Source organism: Macrosteles quadrilineatus, unplaced genomic scaffold, assembly GCF_028750875.1.
Source record: "Macrosteles quadrilineatus isolate MER2022 unplaced genomic scaffold, UCM_ALF_1.0 Scaffold_4__1_contigs__length_99947679, whole genome shotgun sequence".
In the NCBI taxonomy this organism is placed as follows: Eukaryota; Metazoa; Arthropoda; class Insecta; order Hemiptera; family Cicadellidae; genus Macrosteles; species Macrosteles quadrilineatus.
The window spans coordinates 42,097,928-42,108,060 of NW_026542597.1; positions in this window are offsets into that span (position 1 = coordinate 42,097,928).

Genomic DNA, 10,133 nt, shown 5'->3' on the forward strand with positions numbered 1-10,133 from the left:
GTTAAGGGTGCCTATATTAATTAAGACTTTTTAGGGTTATAGAATGTTGAAGTAAATTATTTTACTGTGAAACTTTTCAAATTTGTGTATTTTTAACGTTTAACATAAAATAACCACGTTGACTAAATAATTAACGATCCCATCCCCCCTTAGACTCATGACGCACCCCCCCCCCAATTGAGCAACAGCCCCCCCCCAATAAATGAGGTACACAACAAATGAGAAACATTATTCCCCGCCAAGCACTATTTGTAAAACTAAAATAAGTTTTATACATTTTTTTTTATATTAAAAATTCAAACCTAGTTAATCTATATAAATAGTTTTGTCTATACATTGCTCAGAATTATACATGTTTTGGTTTAGTTTTACGTTTTGTACATTGAAGAAGTTGAAACATGTCTTATATCAATTTATGTCCGTCTGTCACGGCCCAGAATGCGTTTTACGCAGCCTACTCTAAAGAAAACTAGAGTACCGATTATGATTCTAATGGTTTAATTGTATTCACAGGAGTGTCATCCTTAGCCATTAAAACATGGCCTCACTATTTTGGAAATAAAATAACGGACGATTAAAAACCCAATTTTGTGTCATTTTTCTAGTTTTTTTCTCCATGTTAGTAAACATACGTTAACACACGTCATTTATGAAATATTAATAATCTGTTAAGAGAACACGTCATATATGAAATTACGAACAGCTATTTTGATAACGATTCATTTTTCTAGCTGTCACTGATATGTTTACAAAAATAAACGTTGTTTACGAAGTTAAGAATAATACTGTTTAGGCCCTAACCATTTCCGATCACGTTTGTAACCATTTCGGATCACGTTTGTAAGCAAATCCAAAACCAAGTGAGATAATTAACCGTGTGGCTTTAGTTTAAATAACGGGTTTGATTTATCACGGGTACTAATATGTAACTGTAAATTAAAAAAATAAATAACTAGCCATCATCCAGGTCGGGAACCGGAGATTCTGTGTATATCAAGTTGTACTTGAATTTTGATTAGGTACCGGGAAAAGACCGTACGTGAATCAGTGTTGTACAGGACTGGAAAACTTATCTTTCTATATAAATATAATTAGAGTATTATAAATCACCTCAATTTAAGGAATTTTTTATTGCCAGAATAGCTATATAGCGTTCGTAACCTCTGCTTAACGATTTGTCAGCGTCTTTTTCTTGATATAACGAAACCCTCTCCCTTTCTTTGGAAACATCACAGCTCCTTCGATGAAAATTAAATGGAAACAACGCTTGCGCCAACAATCGTCTGCTCCGTTATACACTTCTGTCTGCTGTGCGCTATGTTACAACAGATTTCAGATACAACAGCTGGGGAATGATGACGATATAATACTTCGTAAACTGTGATTAGTAACCATGGTAACTTTAGTTAGGCTGTGATTGGGCAATGAGTAGGCCTAAATATGGAGACTTGTTGAATTTGTGTATGAATTGAAGAAAAAAACTTATAAAGAACAGAAGAACAGAATAACAAAGAAAAAGAATAACAAGATTGTTCTCGTTACATTCTTTTTTAAGAGTGTTTTTATTATCTCTAAATATAATTTTACACCTTTTTATTACTTATCTATCAACTCCTATGCTGTGATACAGCACCTACCGGTAGGCTATCTGTCTATCATGAGCAGTAGCTTTTATAACACTTTCTAAAGGTTCCTTTAATATTTACGTTATTTATAGCAATGCAGTGTTTGGCTAGTTATTAGTTGTGTTTGAGCACAGAAAACGTTTGAGTTAGCTATAATTTTAAACGATGCCGTTTGTACAACCGAACCAAGATAAATGATTTGAAATGTAAGTTACAATAATAATCATTGTGCAATATTGAATTTCGTTTATAAAAATGCAAATCGTGACGTTAATGGCTGCTTACCGCGTTTTAATGGGTTTGTCATCTATTTTTATATTATATTGGATTAACCGTATTTTTCATAACCCACTACCCCCCTCCCTATTAACTCATGTAATCAGCCTATGCTACTTGATTGTATTTTAACTAGCTTTATGTCAACAAAGCGTTCTGGGCTAAGTCGCGGTGTAGCTGGACGTGGGTGTGCCAATCTTTTATCTATCACAGCAGTTGAGCCATTCCGGGCCTTCCCTCATAGATCTCACGTCTTACTAATCTTGAATAATAACTTCCTACACGAATCCTAAACTATCAGTAAATCCTATTTTTACTAATTGAATGAAATAATATAACTATTGTCATTAATTAATCGACTTTCTATCTGGCGACTTCGTAATGTATTTTTTATTTTCGTCACGTTGAACACTGTTGCAATTAACTATAGCCCCCCCATTTTAATTTTTTGAACCCCCCCCCCAAGAATTTCAATGACGCAGTCTGCGTCACAGCCCCCCCCCTTGTGGGCACCCCTGCCAAAAATATGCATAAATGCTGATGAAAAGTATTTTCGTAATTGGTTTCGATAACTGGGTAATGGAACCAGTCCAATCGCAAATGAGTTAGGAATCAGCTGATGATTAGACTTATTTTATGGTGGTGTCAAACTTTATTTGGTGGTGTCAAGTCAATCGCACCTTTACGAGGAATACCACCTAATAATCTTACACTAGGCTAATTATTGTAGTTTTTTATGTTGATCAGGTTAGGTTTGGCCAATGGGATACCTTTACTTCACACTAATTTTGTTAAACCTTATACAAAAGGAGTATAAACTATTATTTTGATTTAGCTGTTTTGGCCAAGAACTAAGCATACCTCAACACACCTTCTTTGCCTTTATTTGCCTTTTTATATTTCACGAAGGCAATGTCTAACATTCAAATCAGGGAATCCTTTTTTATGCAAGTTAACCACGAAACTAAATCTACCTTAGTATGACAGTACCGTATTTATTCACAAACAAGTATATGTTTGCTGCCTTTAGCAGAGTGATTTACTTATGGAGTGATTCAAATAATCTATTGAAAATAACATCATCAAAAGCAAACAAAAACAAACAACAAACTGTTTCTACACAAAAGTAAAGTAAATTAAAGTAATGTGTTCTCCATAAGAATAGCATTAGCAGCCATTTTACAGCTGATTTTTGTTTACTTCAATACTGCTGATCGTGATTTATCACTAATCCAGTACGCAATATTATAATTTAGAGGATTGCGTATATAATTCAAATATACTCTTATTTGCCAGTATATTTGGCAATGTACTGTATACTGTATAAAACCAGAAATAATGTTATCTGCATATACCCTTTTCGTTAGTCTAATAACATCCAAAGGCTCTCTAAGAGTTCAAGTTCTGATTTGTATACTTATCTATTTTGAGATAGACCTATTATGTTTTCACTAAGCTGAATGAATACATCGAAGTAACCTCTCTGAAAGGTACTAGGAAGCCTTATAAGTTAGCCTAACTTGAATGAAAGATATTTTTCCAAACTAAGAGGTCCAATTAATTTTTTTTTAATAATGCAAAATAATACAACTTCCTTTACTGTAACAATTACGGTTCAAAAGTTATTGCAACTTTTGGGATTTTTTCTACAAAATTATTATAGTTACTCATCCCACCACTTACCCATGATAAAGGTTGTTTACAAGCTTATGGGAGAAAGTATGTGTCAGATTTGTGATACAATTTATTTAGTTTCTTTAGACTATTTAAAGATTTTTACACATTTTTTAATTTTCTTCTATTTGCCGAAAGACATTTTGTTGGACAACTTCAGGTTCGTGTTCAGAACCTCCAAAAATATAAAGTAAGCCTTAAAAAACAATTACCTATGAACTTTCCACTTCAAGCCCTTTTAAAACCCCACTTGACTAGACTATAAGGCCGTTATTTTAAATACAAAATTAATGTAGGTTAGGATAAGGTTGCCGTCATAAATATCCTTATATATAATTCTGTAAGACAAAATTTTTACCCTAAAATTGTGAACGTCTGGTAAGTCGCAGAAAAGTGGGAGAGGTCTTAAATTAAAGGTCTTGACCCCAAGGACTCAGGAAAAATAGCAGAATTTCCATAAAGTTACAAGAAAACGAGATGTAACGTTAAATGTTCTTTATAGTAACTAGCTGTTACCCACGGGCTTCGCCCCGTTTGAGTTCATAAGTTTAATAGCATTATTGATTGGTTAGGTTGGGCTGAAATAAACAATAAACAAAACAGAATAAAGTAATACAAACAAATAAGTACAGCTGAGGTATTTTAACATCAGGTAAATGGAAAGTTTCCTTTAGAAAAGAATTACGACCTTAAAGGGCAATTTATGAAATAATGGATAGTTTTGCGCAAGATTTCTCGTCATTACGAACATTTTAAGTATATGGTTTATGGGCATGGTGGAAGATGTTTGCGACTCGGTCCCTGCACTGAAGCTTTGCTTTGCAGGGACCTGATTTCAGATTATTTAATGTAAAAAGTATATGTAATGTTTATTTTTTCTAAATAAATGAATGAATTGAATTGAATGAATTATATGTTTGCTGCCTTTATCAGAGTTAAACTTATGGAGTGATTCAAATTATTTATTGATAATAAATATATTTTCATGACTCACAACACCGTATAACATCAACAAAAGCAAACAAAGGCAAAACACCAAAATGTTTTTTTACACAAAAGATATGGTGAACGGGGATTATTCTGACACATTGATAACATATTTATGAGATTGTTTAAATATTAAAATAATTTGTCAATTATTCAGCTTTTTAGGGACTTATGTCCTTACAAGCTACTAGTGATATTTATTTAAGTAAATAAAATAGGTATGTTGAACTTTAGCTTATGTTCTTTATTTTCACACCTATTAATAATTGCTGCGGCACGCGTGATGCGCTAATATTTTGGTAATAATAAAAACTAACACTTTTAACTGAACTATAATTTTATTGATGTAAATATGAACAAATTGTATCAGTGGACTGTATAGTGAAACTACAATAAATGAATTTCTATATCGAAACTGATTTGGTTGTAAACTAAATGTGAATTTAAGAATATTATGAAGCTGAAAGAAAGCAATGTTACTCGGCCGAACACGACAATCTCTAGGCTAGACCCTACTAATCATATTGACCACAGACCACCCTTAACCAACGGTCCTAGATAGCAATTCTAAAGACAAATAGAAAGGTAGTTTATGTGACTGTATTAGTTCTTTACGCAGAAGGACGGTCTCAACTGCTTTGTTAAGAAGCCGACTTGCCCTAGCAGAACGAATGAGTGGTTTATGCGATCGTAAACAACTCTAGATGTTTGACAATATTTGAAATTTAGAAACGTAACTATCTTCTAAAAACATAAATATAAAGACACGCAACAAATGAATTAGATACACTCTCCCCAACAATGATTGTTTCAAGCAAAAATACTCATAAATAAAAAACAAATTTTTGAATGAATAGTATACAAGTATTTGCCAAAATCGTGTACGCCATCTTTAATTTTGGACTTCCGAGACTCCGATTTCTTTATACCGTTTCCCTAGTAAATGCACACAATTCTTAGTCAAAATAACCAATTAAACAATTTAAAGCATTTTTTTTAGGGTTGTCTTACGGATTTACTCGACTATATTCAAATCTTTGAATTATGTTTCAATTGTTTACTTATAAGTTCAGTATATTTTGAAAACACAGAAATTGATGTTGCTGACAAATGCTGTGAATACAATTCAGTGACACAAGAACAAAAAATCTATGTAAATAATACCCCCACCGCAGCAAGCCTGCAGTCTAAGCGAATTTCCATTTACCCGGTTCGTTCGATTTTTACTAAAATATTCCCACAAAATTGTCAGATTTATTTTCTAAATACCATTAATTTTAGTGAGTGGGTAATTAATTTTAGTTTTAGTGAGTTTTTTGGTGTTGGGGTTTGCTGCTATGGGCAAGATATTGAGGTGTGATTTTTATTGAAATGTTGATAACTATGTTGATAGCTTAGTATGAAATAAACAAAATTGCCAAGTTTGATTAAAATATATCCATAAACAACCAAACTACAACAGTTTATTTATCCTCCATAAGAATAACATGGGAATGTTAAATTTACAATTTTTAAAATTATCTCCAAACCGTTGGGCATACAACAACTCTTCAATATACGAGTACAAAATTATTTATTTTTTAAGTACTACAATATGGTTTGGAGAGAAATTTTAAAAAAAATTGTGTTTTTTTGGGGTCAAAAATAGGAAAAATCAATTTTCGCCCCATAAAACTGGTTAGCACACTCGTTCGAATAAACGTAGGTTTACACGTTTGTGCCAAAATGTCATCAAAATCGGATCATTTTTGCTCTAGTTAACCTCAAAACGATAACGTAAATCGGTTCCAGGTCTAGTCTTGCCATGTGTTACATGTCTCTTACCATGAGACCTAGGGTGAATTTTTGCTTAGTCCCTATATGGGAAATTCGCTAAAATTAGAGTTTTGTCTGTACACTGCTTAGAATCGTAAATGTTTCGGTTAGTTTCATCGTATGGAACGAGTATTACGATAGGAAAGCCATAACGCGTGCTATCTCAATTTCTGTATAAAAAGGTTTAGGTGTAAGGTTATAATACCCCCGCCGCAGCAAACCTGCAGACTAAGCGAATTTCCAATTGACTGATTGGATTTACACTGAAATGTCTACTTAAAAATATAACATTTATTCTCTATTTAAATAGAATTAGTTTAACTAGTACTTAGGTTTGCTGCATCAGGGAGGGCAAAACTGTTTTTTTTTTTTGTAAAACGTTAATAGTTAGTAAGAAATAAAAACATTTTCCAAATTTGATCAAAATATGTTCATAAACAAGCAAACTACAACAATTTACTTATTCTCCATAAGAATAACATGGGAATTTTAAATTTACAATTTTTTGGAATTTTCTCCGTAACCATTAGGAGCATAATAACGCTTCAATATACTAAATTATTTGTTTTTTAAGCTCTACAAAATGGTTTGGAAAGAAATTGCTAAATTTTATGTTTTTTGGGTCAAAAATGGGAAAACCTATTTTAACCCCATAAAACTCCCCGTAAACCCCCGTTCCCATTGTCCGATCATGCTGGATCGCGAACTCGTTCGAATAAACGTAGGTTTACACGTTTGTACCAAATTTCATCAAAATCGGATCATTTTTGCTCGAGTTATCGTGCTAACGGACACACATATATATATATGGCCTAAGAGCCGAAACATGTAAGTTTATTCAATAAGTTAATAACTTAAAAAAAGGGTACTAAATGTTTAATTATTTATTTCATTTATTAATATATATATATATATATATATATATATATATATATATATATATATATATATATATGAATTTGAACGGATGGTGTTTTTGGCCTCTAGGGGCTTTAAAATGAAAAAAAATCGGTCCCGCGTCCAGGTCTTACCATGAGTACTACGGTAATAGCTTATTCCCTATATGGGAAATTCGCTAAAAAGTACAAACAAAGAAACAGCCAAGAATAATTTATTCACAAACACAATTGTAGCGTATTACAATGTAAATGATCACTGTTTCTGTTTTACAGGGTTTTGCCCGTGGTCTGTGTGTACTGTTATCCAAGTGACAGCCGGTCTATGTGTAAGATTCAAATGTATACTTCGGTCCGTGGCAATGACCGCGGCACGTGTTAAACGTGTCGACATTTTAGATGAGTACGGTAACGCCAAATCCTGAACATATAAATCAACAAATCCTAAATTAACACATAGACCTATTCACTTCTTAAATTTAAATTGAAGATTCCACAGCATTTTAGAGTTTAAAGATTTGTCTAACCCTTCTAAAATGTTAACAATGTTTTAAAATGTAAATTTGGACGTCCACGGGGAGTAACCAGAGATGACTAGGCCTGCGTGTTAGGTACTGTAATTGGGTTATTAGAAATTATAGATAAAACATAGTCTCTTAGCTATTAACCTACAAAATCAGAGTAGGTAGTTTAGGTGTGGTTGAAAGAACTGGGCGCTGGGAGGCAAAACGCGATAATTCCTCGGACGATTCGGTAACGGGGATATTCCCCGCGAGCCGGGTAGATGCAGGGAGACGTCCGCTCAATTACCCACCCGAACCAGTTTTGTCCGCCTCACGCACTGTCCGCCTCAAGCACGTCCGGGGGAAACACGGCACCGTCAACACTCGCCGTATTCCTAAAACAGCAAAGCCAAGTTTGAGACGGAGCGAACTAACGTGGCTGCGGTTCCACGATAGAGTATCGTCAAGGATCATTCCCAGATGTTTGGTAGTAACAGCAATGTCGATGCCAGGTGGTCCGGTCACGCTCAGTTTCCTCTTCCCAGGATAAGCTGCGTGGTTTTATTTTCATTTTCATTAAAAACCAAATCGTTCGTCAAACAGCAGTCCTGGGCTAGGCCTACACTAGGCCTTGAACCTATATTTTCAACCATCGAAATCTTCCAGTTTCTGAGTGGTAGCCTGAATATAAACATAATCAATGCCTGAACACAAAGTAGGTAAAAACCATTTTGTGATCCGTGTAACTGCATGGGTGCAACTAATTTTAGCCTACGTTGCCAGGTTGCCTAAGAAGAAGTCTCTATTTCTTTTTCTCTACTCATTTGTGTTGTCTGTCTGTGAGACTAGAGTCTAAACCTTCGCTAAATCATCACGATGTTGTCCCCTGGCACTGCGGAGTGGGGGAAGCAAAGCATTCTATTGGCTGAGGGAACACCATTACCGCAACGATACGGTTTGGAACCATCGGCCTCGGTGGTCTAATGGATAACGCGCCGGGCTGAGGATCTGAAGGTACCAGGTTCGAATCCTCTCGGTAGCACTAACTTTTTGTTTAAGATTTTTGCATCATCAGCAAGTTTGGTTAGTTTGGTTAGGTTATGACAGTTTAATTTGTTAATTAAAACATTATAAAATTCAATTTGAGCTATTATAATTTTAGAACTATTTTTTTTCTATAAGTAAACCTTGTTCGATTTTTCATTATCAGCAAGTTTGGTTGGTTTGGTTAGGTTATGACAGTTTAATTTTATAATTAATAAATTCTAAAAATTGAATTCAAGGCATTTATAATTTTATTTTATAAACAGAACTATTTTTTCGATTAGTAAACCTTCATTCGATTATTATTTTATATAATCAGCATGTTTGGTTGGTTAGGTTAGTTTATGACAGTTTAATTTTATAAATATTCATTTTTTAACTTATTGAAAAACTGCAGCATAGGTATATGCATGTAAAACAACGCGGGCTTGTTTGGACGGTGACCATTTTATCACCCCCACAGTGTTGACAAAATATCGGTTCAATATCGTTTGTAGTCGTATCGACCATCACTTGCTATCGATTGTCGATTAAAACACACTAAAAGGGCTTGTGAAAAAATAACGCGTCTTAATTGGGTATACCTAACCTTTTAAAATAACGATTTGACAACTAAAGAAAGAATCTTTTAACCTAGTTACTAAACCAAGTATGAAAAAAAATCACGACAGGGTAGTTTGACTCGAAACTCAAGAGAAGGAACTATTTAGTCATTTAGTGTGTTTTGCCAGTCCTCTTTTACACATTTACCCATAAGCTTAAAAATAAACCAAGTGAGAGCCTGTTCCTGTATCATATTACAAATTACAAGGCTACTTTTGTTTTTTCAGTAGCTAAAGCATTTTCCAGCCACAAGGGTATTTAATATATTGTATATTTCAATAATTCATACGCTGGCTGGAACGGACCTGATAAAACTGATAATTACCTATTATTATTGTTATATATATTAGTTTAAAGAAAGTTTTAAAGTTAAAACCTTTTACCATAGGCCTATTCGTTAATGAACCATCTCGGTGTTTATTTAATTAGGCTTAACTTGCTTCAATTATTTATTTGGCCATTAAGCAATGCAATAGGCTATGTCACTCTCGATACAAAATAAAAAATAAATAGTCCGTCTTGACTCACAAATGCATGCTAGATAAATATTTCGATACACAACAGTGGCAGATGTAGGACCTCACTAACTGAACAATCCCAACCCAACAGTAAGTGAATATCATACACACATAACAATTCAGAAGCATAAGTAATATTTTTTGGATGTGCTAATAATAACTTAGGCTTAGAAGCCCAAGAAGTATTTTTTT